Source organism: Macaca nemestrina, chromosome 2 (genome assembly GCF_043159975.1).
Source record: "Macaca nemestrina isolate mMacNem1 chromosome 2, mMacNem.hap1, whole genome shotgun sequence".
Lineage (NCBI taxonomy): Eukaryota > Metazoa > Chordata > Mammalia > Primates > Cercopithecidae > Macaca > Macaca nemestrina.
In genome coordinates, this window is record NC_092126.1 from 181,969,815 (window position 1) to 181,984,188 (window position 14,374).

The 14,374-nt window shown below is 43.4% G+C and overlaps 1 long non-coding RNA gene across 2 annotated transcripts in view; it reads right to left on the reverse strand.

The window, feature by feature from the left end:
• Nucleotides 1–535: 535 nt before the first annotated feature.
• The window catches only part of LOC139362076 (uncharacterized), a 30,326-nt gene continuing 16,487 nt past the window's right edge, over nt 536–14,374 (reverse strand). The window contains exons 3-4 of one of the 2 annotated variants that reach the window (XR_011620385.1): nt 8,002–8,110; nt 536–5,665 (exon numbers count right to left, since the gene is read on the reverse strand). This is a non-coding gene — a long non-coding RNA (uncharacterized lncRNA). The other variant, XR_011620386.1, reaches the window with a different exon arrangement.

Consider the following 14,374-nt stretch of genomic DNA (forward strand, 5'->3'; position numbering starts at 1 on the left):
GCCCACAACCGCGCCCGGCTAATTTTTTGTATTTTTAGTAGAGACGGGGTTTCACCGTGGTCTCGATCTCCTGACCTTGTGATCCGCCCGCCTCGGCCTCCCAAAGTGCTGGGATTACAGGCGTGAGCCACCGCGCCCGGCGGTGATTATTCTTTTCTGAGACGGAGTTTCACTGTTGTTGCCTAGGCTGGAGTGCAATGGTGCCATCTGGCTCACCGCAACCTCTGTCTCCTGGGTTCAAGCAATTCTCCTGCCCCAGCCTCCCAAGTAACTGGGATTACAGGCATGCACCACCACGCCCCGCTAATTTTGTATGTTTGGTAGAGACCTCGTTCCTCCATGTTGGTCGGGCTGGTCTTGAACTCCCAATCTTAGGTGATCTGCCTGCCTTGGCCTCCCAAAGTGCTGGGATTACAGGCGTGAGCCACCGCTAGCCTGGCCCTTTTTTTTTTTTTTTTTTTTTGAGACGGAGTCTCGCTGTTGCCCAGGCTGGAGTACAGTGGCCGGATCTGGGCTCACTACAAGCTCCGCCTCCCGGGTTCACGCCATTCTCCTGCCTTGGCCTCCTAAGTAGCTGGGACTGCAGGCGCCCGCCACCACACCCGGCTAATTTTTTGTATTTTCAGTAGAGACAGGGTTTCACAGTGTTAGCCAGCATGGTCTCGATCTCCTGACCTCGTGATCCGCCTGCCTCGGCCTCCCAAAGTGCTGGGATTACAGGCGTGAGCAGCGCGCCCGGCCGACCTTTTTTTTTTTTTTTTTTTTAATGATGAGGAATGATGGTAAATTTATGGGTGAACTTGGCTGGGCCATGGTGCCCATCTATGAGGTCAAACGTTATTCTGAATGTCTCTGTGAAGGTGGTCTGGCGATATAATGTGGGTGTGCCTCTTCCAATCAGTTGAACTGAGTAGAAGACTGACCTCTCCTGAGCCAAAAGGAATTCTGCAACAGACAGCCTTTCAGATTTGAATCACAGCATTGGCTGTTATCTGGGTCTCTAGCCTGCTGGTTCACCCTGAAGTTTTTGAATTTGCCAGCCTCCATAATAATGTGAGCCAATTCTAGCCAGGTGCAGTGGCTCACGCCTGTAATCCCAACACTTTGGGAGGCCGAGGTGGGCAGATCACGAGGTCAACAGTTTGAGACCAGCCTGGCCAACATTGTGAAACCCCGTCTCTACTAAAAATACAAAAATTAGCCAGGCATGGTGGCAGGCGCCTGTAATCCCGGCTACTCTGGAGGCTGAGGCAGGAGAATTGCTTGAACCCAGCAGGCGGACGTTGTAGTGAGCCCAGACCACCCATTATACTCCAGCCTGGGTTACAGAGTGAGACTCCATCTCAAGTAAATAATAATAATAATAATATGAGCCAATTTCTTAAAACAAACCATACACAGACCAGGCACGGTGGCTCACTATAATCCCAGAACATTGGGAGGCCCAGGCAGGGGGATCATCTGAGGTCAGGAGTTTGAGACCAGCCTGGCCAACATGGTGAAATCCTGTCTCTACTAAAAAATACAAAAAATTGGCCAGGCGTGGTGCGTCACGCCTGTAATCCCAGCACTTTGGGAGGCCGAAGTGGGTGGATCACAAAGTCAGGAGTTCAAGACCAGCCTGGCCAATATGGTGAAACCCCATCTATACACATACACACACACAGACACACACACACACACTAGCCCAGCGTGGTGGCTCACGCCTGAAGCTGAGGCAGGAGAATCGCTTGAACCCAGGAGGCGGACGTTGCAGTGAGGCAAGATCACACCACTGCACTCCAGCCTGAGCGACAAACGAGACTCTGTCTCAAAGAGAGAGAAAAAAAAGCCAGGCCTGGTGGCGGGTGCCTGTAATCCCAACTGCTTGGGAGGCTGAGGCAGGAGAATTGCTTGAAACAGGGAGGCGGAGGTTGCAGTGAGCCGAGATCATGCCATTGCACTCCAGCCTGGGCGACAGAGCCAGACTCGGTCTCAAAAAATAACTAAATAAATCATATGCACACATACCTATCCCATTGGTTGTTTCTCTGGAGAACCCTGACTAATACACAAGGTGGTATACAATGGGCTAATCAACTTCTAAACAGCATTTAAATTTCCTTCAGTAATTATATGTAATCGTCCACCTCATTTGGGGTTCCACTGACTGACATCAGTTAGAGCTGAGAAAAATTTGGTCAATTAATGAAGATAATTTCTCTGAAGAGAAAGAAAATTCACAGTATAGGTGAATTATGTGCCTCTCATAACAAAAGAGCTGATCCACTATGGCATATACGGGTCTAGCTAATCTAAGCATTCTAACCACAATGATTATTAGAACAGCTTTCTTACAAATCTACTTGTGTGTAGAATGTTACACAAGTTTTAAAACCTAATTTAATCTGAAGGAAAATCTCCAAAGGAGTTGAAATATAATTTTAGACTTTATTTTCCTCCTTCAAGATATACATTATTTTAAAACATAACATAGCATAGGGCGGATGCGGTGGCTCATGCCTGTAATCCCAGCACTCTGGGAGGCTGAGGCAGACGGATCACCTGAGGTCAGGAGTTTGAGATCGGCCTGGCCAACATGGCGAAACCCCATCTCTACGAAAAAATACAAAAATTAACTGGGTGTGGTGGCATGCACCTGTAATCCCACCTACTCGGGAGGCTGAGGCTGGAGAATCCCTTGAACCTGGTAGGCAGAGGTTGCAGTGAGCCGAGTTCGCGCCACTGCACTCCAACCTGAGCGACAGAGCAAGATTCGCTCTCAAAAAAATAAATAAAATAGCATGGCCAGGCATGGTGATGCAGGAGAATACGGTTTGGAGGCAGGGAACCTAAGGCCGTTTCATGAACTAAATTTAAAGGAAAACCCTAACTTTCCATGCCTAAGTAGCAAAGCGACCAGAGGGTACTCCCTTTGCAAACCCCCACCTTTTATGTGCGGCAGATGGGAAATTGAAAGCACCTCTGATTGGTTGCAAAAAGCATGCTAGTGTAACTATGTAACTGCACTTCAGCCTCTGATAGTGGGCCATGTCTTCATTTGCATAGAAGTGTGACCTTTGTAACTTCAGCCTCTGATTGGCTGCATTCCATAACCAATCAGACTGATCGCGGGCCACCACTTCATTTACATGAGGCGAGCACCAAGTGGCCAATGGGAAGCCTCTAGTGGGTTACTGGACCAGGAAAGATTCTGAATTGGGGCCCTTGAGCCGCTGCTCCAGCCAGCTCCCGCACTGTGGAGTGTACTGTCATTTCAGTAAATCTCTGCTTTCCTTCTTTCGTTGCTTCATTCTTTCCTTGCTTTGCTGTGCACTTTGTCCAATTCTTTGTTCAAAACGCCAATAACCTGGACAACTTGTAGTCAAGACCCTTTTTTTTTTTTAAACAGACACAGTGTCTCACTCTGTTGCCCAAGCTATTCTCCTGGGATCAAGCAATCCTTCTGCCATGGACTCTCAAAGTGCTGGGATTACAAGCGTGAGCCACTGTGCCCAACCTATTTTCAAGTAATATGTCTTAAACATTTTTCTGTGACCTATTTTTGGTCATGTTATATAGCCTTTAAAAATGTATGCCGGATGTGGTGGCTCACACCTGTAATCCCAGCACTTTGGGAGGTCGAGGCAGATGGATCACCTGAGGTCAGGAGTTCAAGACCAGCCTGGACAACATGGTGAAACCCCAGCTCTACTAAAAATACAAAATTAGCCGGGCGTGGTGGTGCATGCCTGTAATCCCAGTTACTTTGGAGGCTGAAGCAGGGAATCACTTGAATCTGGGAGGCAGAAGTTGCAGTGAGCCAAGATTGCACCATTGCACTCCAGCCTGGGCAACAAGAGTGAAACTCCATCACAAAAAAAAAAATTTTACCCTTCAGGCCGGGTGCAGTGGCTCACACCTGTAATCCCAGCACTTTGGGAGGCTGAGGTGGGTAGATCACCTGAGGTCAGGAGTTCGAGACCAGCCTGGCCAACGTGGTGGAACCCCGTCTCTTACTAAAAATATAAAAATCAGCCGGGTGTGGTGGCACACACCTGTAATCCCAGCTACTCGTGAGACTGAAACAGGAGAATCACTTGAATCAGGGAGGCGGAGGTTGCAGTGAGCCGAGGTTGTGCCACTGCACTCCAGCCTGGGTAACAGAGCGAGACTCTGCCTCAAAACAAAACAAAACAAATTTTACCTTCCAGTGAAGAGAAGATAATATCAAACACAGAAATGTGTAATGTATATTGATGTGCTGAGTATGCTGAGAAAGGCAAATGTGTTTTTCTGTTTAGAAATTGGACTTTTAAAACTTTTTATTTAACTACAATACAAAATCTACAGCACAGAAGGAATATGAATATATGAATAATCTCTTTTAAAATACTAATTCCTTTTCTTTTTTTTTCTTTTAATTTGAGACGGAGTGTTGCTCTTGTTGCCCAGACTGGAGTGCAATGCATGATCTCGGCTCACCGCAACCTCTGCCTCCCATGTTCAAGTGATTCTCTGGCCTTGGCCTCCCCAGTAGCTGGGACTACAGACATGCGCCACCACGCCCAGCTAATTTTTTTTTTTTTTTTTTTTTTTTTTTGCATTTTTAGTAGAGACAGGGTTTCTCCATTTTGGTCAGGCTGGTCTCGAACTCTTGACCTCAGGTGATCCACCCGCCTTGGCCTCCCAAAGTGCTGGGATTACAGGCGTGAGCCACTGCGCCCGGCCGATACTAATTCTTTTTCATGACCTCAAATGAACAAAAATACTCAAAAAGCTGCTATGTATAGATGTTCTCTAGCAGAGGTTGGCCAACTATGGCCTGACAGCCATGTCCAACCTGCTTCCTGCTTTTGTACAGTCCACAGCTAATTATGCTTTGTACATTTTTAATGGCTAGAAAAAAATTTTAGTATTTTGTGACACACAAAAGTATATGAAATTCATATTTCAGTGTCCATGAGTAAAACTTTATTGGAGGCCGGGCATGGTGGCTCACACCTGTAATCCTAGCACTTTGGGAGGCCGAGGTAGGCGGATCACAAGGTCAGGAGATCGAGACCATCCTGGCTAACACGGTGAAACCCCGTCTCTACTAAAAATACAAAAAATTAGCTGGGCGTGGCAGTGGGTGCCTGTAGTCCCAGCTACTTGGGAGGTCAAGGCAGGAGAATGGCGTGAACCTGGGAGGCAGAGTTTGCAGTGAGCCGAGATTGTGCCACTGCACTCCAGTCTGGGCAACAGAGCAAGACTCTGTCTCAAAAAAAAAAAAAAAAAAAAAAAAAAAACTTTATTGGAATACTGCCATGCTTATTCATTTATCTAGTGTCTGTGGCTGCTTTTACACTATAACAGAGTAGTCAATGACAAGAGACCATTCTCATCACTTGCCACTGCTGCTATCCGTTACAAATCATAGCTACACTTTGTAACTTGGCAGCATTTTGAGTAGCATGCATAATGCCATACCTTGAAATTTTATTTATTTTTATTACTAGCATATATCCATCATGTAAAAAAAAAAAAAAAGATAGGTGTGGTGGCACACACTGTAGTCCCAGTTACTCAGAGGGTAAGGCAGCAGGATCAATTGAGGCCAGGAGTTCAAGGCTGCAGGAAGCTATGGTCACACCACTGCACTCCAGCATGGGTAACGGTAGGCCTTGTCTCTAAAAACAAAAAACTGAGAGAGAGAGAGAGAATTGGACTTAAAATATCTCATCTCTAAGGTGCAGTGAAGCATGGATTATTTTATCAAATTCGATGGCAAAGCATGGTGCTTATTATGCAAATGAAACTATATATGTGCTAAAAGAATGCCATATGTTAATATTATTAGAATAAGCAGTCATCATAATATTCCCAAATTACAGAAAATCAGTCAGAAAACGTAAAAAGAAATTAAAGAGTGTGTCAACACAGAATTTCCTTACAAAAGAAAGTGAGGCTGCAACTAAAGTAAGTTTTCAAGTGCCTCATTTGTTAGCCTAGCAAGAAAAGTCATTTATTACAGCATGTTAATTAAATGTTTGATTGAAGTGGCTGAAGAACTGTATACTTGTCCAGGTGTAGTGACTCATGCTGTAATCCCAGCACTTTGGGAGGCCAAGGCAGGAGGATCACTTGAGACCAGGAGTTCAAGACCAGCCTGGACAACATAGCAAGACCCTGTCTTTTAAAAAGAATTAATAAAATTTTAATTAAAAAATTAAAATTTAAAAAATTAAATTAAAAAAAAATTTTAATTAAAAAAGAAAAACTTGCTTAAAAGCATTAGCCTTTAGGTGAAAACAGCTGCTTAAAGTGTTAAGGACACAGGAAACAACATCAATAGTAAAACAAGGCAAGTTAGTCACATGAGGTAGCCTATGCCTGTAGTCCTAGCTACTAAGGGAACTGAGTCAGCCCAGGAGTTCAAAGCCTGGCAACACAGGAGATCCCAACACTGAAAAAAAAAATTTTTGTTTTTAATTAGGAAAAAAAAAGCAAGGCAAGTGACTTTGAATGGTTTTTCTTAGCTTGTACTGAATTGACAGGTGTTGTTGATGTTGCTCATTTGTTCTATATATTCAAGGAGTCAATGATTGAATTGACTGAATAATTAGCTCCAGAAACAGGTGAGAACATTTTTAAAGAAGGTGAAAAAACACTAATTAAGTATACCTGAAGTAGAATATCTGCTATATTGCAACTGATGATATAAAAAGAGAAAGGCTTAGCTTGACAAATTTACAATGCTTATGAAAATGTAAGGTGTTTAAATCCTGTGGTTATAACATCATTGGATTATTAAAAAACAGATAGTTTGTGGAAAACATTTGAACTTACCATGTACAGGTATTATTGAATCTGCAGTATCAATGATAAAATTAATTCATCCTCATGGACTTAACTGTTGTCAGTCCATGAATTTTTGGTCAAAATAGCAGAATATCCTACCTTGCCCTGCCACACAGCATTTGATGACTTAGCAGTGATAACATTTTATTGTGATTTTTTTAAAGCAAAGATTGAAATTTTTCTAAATGAAAAGAATTTCTCTTAACCACTGTTACCTTTACAAATCACAAGACCTATAAATTTAGAAAGAAGACTTTATGTTTTATAAAGGCTTACAGCCAGCCGGGCACGGTGGCTCACGCCTGTAATCCCAGCACTTTGGGAGGCTGAGGCAGGTGGATCACCTGAGGTTGGAGTTCGAGACCAGCCTGGTCAACATGGTGAAAGCCCATCTCTACTAAAAATACACAAAATACAAAAAAAAAAAAAAAAAATTAGCTGGGCATGGTGGCAGGTGCCTGTAATCCCAGCTACTCGGGAGCCTGAAACTGGGAAGAGGAGGTTGCAGTGAGCCGAGATTGTGCCATTGCACTGCAGCCTGGGTGACAAGAACAAAACTCCATCTCAAAACAAAACTCCATCTCAAAACAAAACAAAAGAAAGGCTTACAGCCTGCAAGGTGTCCATCCCATAGGCTGAGAAGAATAGCCTCCAGAGAGACTGGAGACGGGGACTTCAAAGGAGGAGTGGTTGGGGTAGGAGCTTTATGCTGAACAGTTTCGTTAAACGTACACATTCAACAGGTTACTGGAGAAACTCTGAATATTTATAAAGGTGATCCTGACACATAGGTATTGAACAAACATGCATGTAACATATGACCGATGTTCACTTTGGAGTGGAGATTTAATACTTAAATGTATTATAATTAGGTCCTATACGTCAAAAGCTCTTTTGAATACATGAAGTCATGCAAGTGTGCAGCCTCTGCAAGCTTCCCAGAATCAGTCCATGGTTGGCGGTCTTATCAGGAGAAAGTTACTGAAATCAGTCTCTTATCCAATCAAAGCTGGTGGAACAAAGATCAGTTACTCAGTGTCTGATGGTGAGCTACGGTTGTTTTAATATTGCTTACCTCTAGGCCAGTGATGGTTTAGCTGTTATAGAAAAGGAAAAACCCTGGGGCAGTTAGAACACAGTTTATTATTTAAGTGTGGGGATATATGACTTAACTCTTACCTGGCATGGCCTGGGGTCTTGTTTTTGATATCTTATTGACACAAAAAGTCCATTCTGTCAGTCTTAGGATCTTCTCTTCTTTAACATCAATGCTGATCGGTTGTCGTGTCTAAACTCCAAAAGGGAGGGAGTGTAATGAGGCATGTCTAACCTCCTGTCCTGTTACGATTAGGAACTTCATTTTAAAGGGTTTTCTGGGGTCCCCTTGGCCATGAGGGTATGTTCATGCAGTTGGCAGAGGGCTCAGGATTTTATTTTTAGTTTACACCACTGACTGAATGACTTTGAAATTCATTTTTGCTAGTTTGCTAATTTTGATGATTTAATGATACTTCCTAATAAAGTCAACATAAATTACAAAGCAAAACCGTACTGACACGCAAAACTTACTGTGATGAAGTCATTTTGACAACCAACATTATTTGAGTCACAAGTTAAAACAAAAAGCAAGCTCTCTATCCTCACATAAGTTTGCAGCGGTTATATTTTTCAAGTTCAAACTACAGTTTTAATGGTATTTTGCAGATCTCTGCAAACACAAAGGAAATTTCCATATTTCAAAATCCATTTAACTGTGCAATTGAGGAGCTTCCACCTAACCATCAGTTAGAAATGATTCATCTGACATGCTAAAAGGCAGATATGAAGAGAATAATGTGCTTCTGTAATTGTTTTCCAAGAGAATAATATACTTAATTTAAATCATATGCCCTTGGGTTGACATCATATTGGGCAGTGCCTGTATGTATGAAAATATATTTTTCAAAGATAAAATCTGTAAAATTTCATTACAGATCATGATTGACAGATGAACATTTGCAATAGATTTTGATAGGGAATAAGAACTTTGAAACCTAATTAAGAAAAATGTTATTCTCCATCTCCCCACAAAAAGAATTCATTCTTCTGGTTAGCATACCTGATTTACAAAAACTTGTACTCAGTATTATTATATTTTGAATTTCATCAGTGAAAATGTTGTGGAAATTAGTTTTCCGTTTTTCTACAAGTATCTACATAATATCTTCAATTTTGCCCCTTAGCCCATAAAGCCTAAAATATTTACCTTCTGCCCTTTATAGAAAAAGTTTACTGATTCTTATTCTACGGAAAGTAAAATCTAAGTAAGAAGTGAGACAGTGGAAGAGAAGAAAGATTTTCAGCTTGGGCACAGGAGAAAGAACCAATGGGGTATGTAAAAACTAAGCTATCATTCCATACCAAATCATATTTTTAAACCATGTTTTGGCCAGGCACAGTAGCTCACATCTGTAATCCCAACACTGGGAGGCTGAGGTGGGAGGATTGCTTGAAGCCAGGAGTTGGAAACCAGCCTGAGCAACAAAGCTAAACCCTTACCTCTACAAAAAATAAAACTAGGCCAGGAGAGGTGGTTCACGCCTTTAATCCCAGCACTTTGGGAGGCCCAGGCGGGTGGATCACGAGGTCGGGAGATCGAGACCATCCTGGCAAACACGGTGAAACCCAGTCTCTACTAAAAATACAAAAAAAAAATTAGCCGGGCGTGGTGGCGGGTGCCCGTAGTCCCAGCTTCTCGGGAGGCTGAGGCAGGAGAATGGTGTGAACCCGGGAGGCGGCGAAGCTTGCAGTGAGCGGGGATCGCGCCACTGCACTCCAGCCTGGGCAACAGAGCGAGACGCCGTCTCAAAGAATGAATGAATGAATGAATGAATGAATGAATGAATGAATAAATAAATGAAAATAAAAATAATTAGCTAGGCACATGCTACTTGAGAGGCTGAGGTGGGAGGATCGCTTGAGCCCAAGAATTTGAGGCTGCAGTGACCTGGGATCTGTCCACTGCACTCCAGCTGGGCAACAGAGGGAGACACTGTCTCAAAACAACAACAAAAACAAACCAAAAAAAACCCACCATGTTTTCTTGCACTTGCCTTTCTGAGCCAATCAGTAATACCAATTTCTTGCAGAAGATGTCTCCCTTTATTTTCCCTGAGTAATAGGAAAAATTTCAAACATACATAAAAATTCGAACAATTGTGCAATGAACATTCATTTACCTACACTTTGATTCTATGTTTTGGGGGTGATTGGGGAGACAGGGTCTGACTCTATCACCTAGGCTGGAGTACAGTGGTGTAATTAAGGCTCACTGCAACTTCTGCCTCCTGGGCTCAAGTGATCCTCCCAAATCAGGCTCCTGAGTAGCTAGGACTACAGGGAGCACGCCATAACACCCAGTTAATTTTTTTTTTTTTTTTTTTTAGATGGAGTCTCGCTCTGTCGCCCAGACTGGAGTGCAGTGGCGCAATCTGGGTTCACTGCAAGCTCCGCCTCCTGGGTTCACGCCATTCTCCTGCCTCAGCCTCCAAGGTAGCTGGGACTACAGGCGCCGGCCACCACACCTGGCTAATTTGTTTGTATTTTTAGTAGAGATGGGGTTTCATCGTGTTTACCAGGATGGTCTCGATCTCCTGACCTCATGATGCACCTGCCTCGGCCTCCCAAAGTGCTGGGATTACAGGCATGAGCCACTGCACCCGGCCCACACCCAGCTAATTTTTGTATCCATCTATCCATACATCAGTCATTTATCAGTCATTTATGGTGGTGCTTTTTTTGTTTGTTTGTTTGTTATGACACAGGGTCTGGCTCTGTCACCCAGGCTGGAGTGCAGTGGCACGATCTTGCGATCTTGGCTCACTAAAACCTCCTCTTCTGGGCTCAAGCCATCCTCCCACCTCAGCCTCCCAAGTAGCTGGGACTGTAGGTATATACCACCACACCTGGCTAATTTTTGTATTTGTTGTAGAGATAAGGTTCCATCATGTTCCTCAGGCTGGTCTCCAACTCCTGGACTCAAGCCATCCACCCACCTCAGCCTCCCAAAGTGCCGCACTGGGCCCACTATATTTTTCAGTGGACAAGTACATCTCTCCCTAAATACTTCAGCATGTATTTCATTAACTAGTGTTCAATATTTATTTAGTTTCCTTTCTGCTGAAGTAAAATTTACATACACTGAAATTTTCAAATCTTAAATGAGCATCCCCTGAGTTTGACAAACTGTATTATTAAACTAAAACTCATCAAGATATAGAAAACTGGCCGGGTGCAGTGTCTCACACCTGTAATCCCAGCACTTTGAGGGGCTGAGGCTGGTGGATCACGTGAGGCTAGGAGTTCGAGACCAGGCTGGCCAACATGGTGAAACCCAGTCTCTACTAAAAATACAAAAATTAACTGGGCCTGGTGGCAGGTGCCTGTTATCCCAGCAACCTGGGAGGCTGAGGCAGGAGAATCGCTTAAACCTGGGACGCAGAGGTTGCAGTGAGTCGAGACTACGCCATTGTACTCCAGCTTGAGCAACAAGAGCGAAACTCCTTCTCAAAAAAAAAAAAGATATAGAAAATTATTATTCACATGGGAAGTTCCCTCCTACCCCTTTCCAGTTAGTCCTTCCCTTCTAGATAAAGGCAACCAGTGTTCTGATTTTTTCCCCCACCATAGGTTATTTTGCATAATGTAGAATTTGATATATATGGAATCATATGGTATGTACTTTTAATGTAAGTCTTTCAATTAATATAATGTCTAAGACTCATCCATGTTGTGTAAATCAACAGTTCATTCTACTTTATTGTTAAGTAGTAGTACATTGATATGTATTATAGTTTGCTTATATATTCACCTATTAATGGGCACCTAAGCTGTTCCCCGTATGTGTCTATTATGAATACAGCTGCTCTAAGTATGGGGATTTTTTTCCCGTATTTTTTTAATTACAAAGTAATACAAGTGGTTCTTACTTTATTTTTCAGGACTGAATTGTGGGACATAAATTAATCCCAAGACACATAATAATTGTTTGAAACTTTTTATCATGGAAAAGTAGTTTAAAAGTATATAATAATATAGAGACTATTTTAATGAACCCTGGTACCTAATATCCAGCTTCAACCATTACCCACTTCTGGCCACCATCTCTCTTCCCTTCCCTTCCCCCTTCCCCCTTCCCTCCCCCTTCCCCCTTCCCTCCCCCTTCCCCCTTCCCTTCCCCTTTCCCCCTTCCCTTCCCCCTTCCCTTCCCTTCCCTTCCCTTCCCAAGACACAGTTTTACTCTTGTTGCCCAGGCTGGAGTGCAATGGTGCGCTCTCAGCTCACTGCAACCTCTGCCTACCGGTTCAAGCAATTCTCCTGCCTCAGCCTCCCAAGTAGCTGGGATTACAGGTGTGTGCCACCATGACCAGCTAATTTTTGTATTTTTAGTAGCGATGGGGTTTCACCCTGTTGGCCAGGCTGGTCTCAAACTCCTGACCTCAAGTGATCCTCCCGCCTCGGCCTCCCAAAGTGCTAGGATTACAGGCATGAGCCACCATGCCTAGCCCTTTATTTATTTATTTAAATATCTATTTATTTATCTATTTATTTATTTATTTATTTTTAGAGACAAGGTTCCATTCTGTTGTCTAGGCTTGAGTGTATGATCTTAGCTCCAGTGTGGCCAGGCTGGTGTCAAACTCCTGACCTCAAGTGATCCGCCCTCCTCAGCTTCCCATAGTGCTAGGATTACAGGTGTGAGGCACCATGACTAGCCCGCCCCCCCTCCCTCCCTCCCTCCCTCCCTTCCTTCCTTCCTTCCTTCCTTCCTTCCCTTTCCTTTCCTTTCTTTCTCTCTCTCTCTCTCTCTTTCTTTCTTTCTTTTTAGAGACAAGGTCTCATTCTGTTGTCTAGGCTAGAGTGTATGATCTTAGCTCCAGAGCAGCCTGCAGTTCTTCGGCTCATGCAATTTTGTAGAGATGAGTCTCACCGTGTTGCCCAGGCTCATCTTGAACTCCTGGCTTAAAGCAGTTCTCCCACCTCAGCCTCCCAAAGCACTGGGATTACAGGAATGAGCTATCCTACCCACGAATCATTTTTCATAAATGACTTACACACAGTATTAGTCAGGGTTCTCCAGAGGGCCAGAACCAATAGGAGATATCTATATCTATATATCTCTATATATAGAGAGATACATAGATATAGATATATGGGGATTTTATTAGGGGGAATTGGCTTACACAATCACAAAGGTGAAGAAGTCTCACTAACAGGGTGTCCAAAAACTGGAGAACCAGAAAAGCTGGTGGCTTCATTCCAGTCCAAAAGCCTTAGAACTAGGAAAGACAAAAGTGTAGTCCCCAATCTGTGGCTGAAGGCCTAAGAGTCCCTGAGAGGCTGCTGGTGCAAGTTTCAGAGTCCAAAACCCAAAGAACCTGGAGTACGATGTGCAAGGGCAGAAGAAAGATGGCATCCCACTCGAGAAGGCAGCAAGAGAAAGAAAGCAGTATGTGCTGAGTATCCCCCTTCTTCTGCCTGTTTTGTCCTAGTTGGGCCAGTTGATTGGATGATGCCTGCCCACCTTGAGGGTGAGTCTTTCCCTCTCAGTCCACTGACTCACAAGTCAATCTCCTCTGGAAACACCCTCACAGACACACCTAGAAACAATGATTCAGCATCTAAGCAACTGTCAATCCAATCAATTTGATATCAAATATTAATTATCACACCCACTAACTCCACCTTCAGATTATTTTACGGCAAATCTCAGATATATTACTTCTTTTTTTTTTGAGATGGAGTTTCGCTTGTTGCCCAGGCTGGAGTACAATGGCCGTGATCATGGCTCACTGCAACTTCCACCTCCCCGGTTCAAGCAATTCTTCTGCCCCAGCTTCCCAAGTAACTAGGATTACAGGTATGCACCATCACACCTGGCTAATTTTGTATTTTTTTAGTAGAGATGGGGTTTCACCATGTTGGTCAGGCTGGTCTCAAACTCCTGACCTGAAGTGATCCAGCCACCTCAGCCTCCCAAAGTGCTGACATTACAAGCATGAGCCATCATGCCCAGCTCAGACATGTTATTTCATCTGTAAATATATTTAGTATGTACCTTGAAAAAATAACTGAAAAATAGCCACAGTACAATCATAAAACCTAAAAAATTAACAGTAAATCTTAATAACAAAAATCCAGTAAGTACTCTAATTACCCCAGGTCTATCCAGCTTATTTAAGCAGGGCTTAAATGAAATCCATACATTGTAACTGGTTAATAACAAAGTCACTAGATTTTTTTTTTTTTTTTTTTTTTTCTGAGACAGGATCTTGCTCTGTCACCCAGGCTGGAGTGCAGTGGTACAATCACATCTCACTGCAGCCTCAAACTCCTGAGTTCAAGTGATCCTCCCACCTCAGCCTCCCAAGTAGCTGGGACTACAGGCATGCACCACCATGCCCAGCTAATTTTTTTTTTAGATTTTGTAGTAACAGGGTCTCTCTAGGTTGACCAGTCTGGTCTCAAATTCCCGGCCTCAAGCTATCCTCTGGCCTTGTCCTCCCAAAGTGCT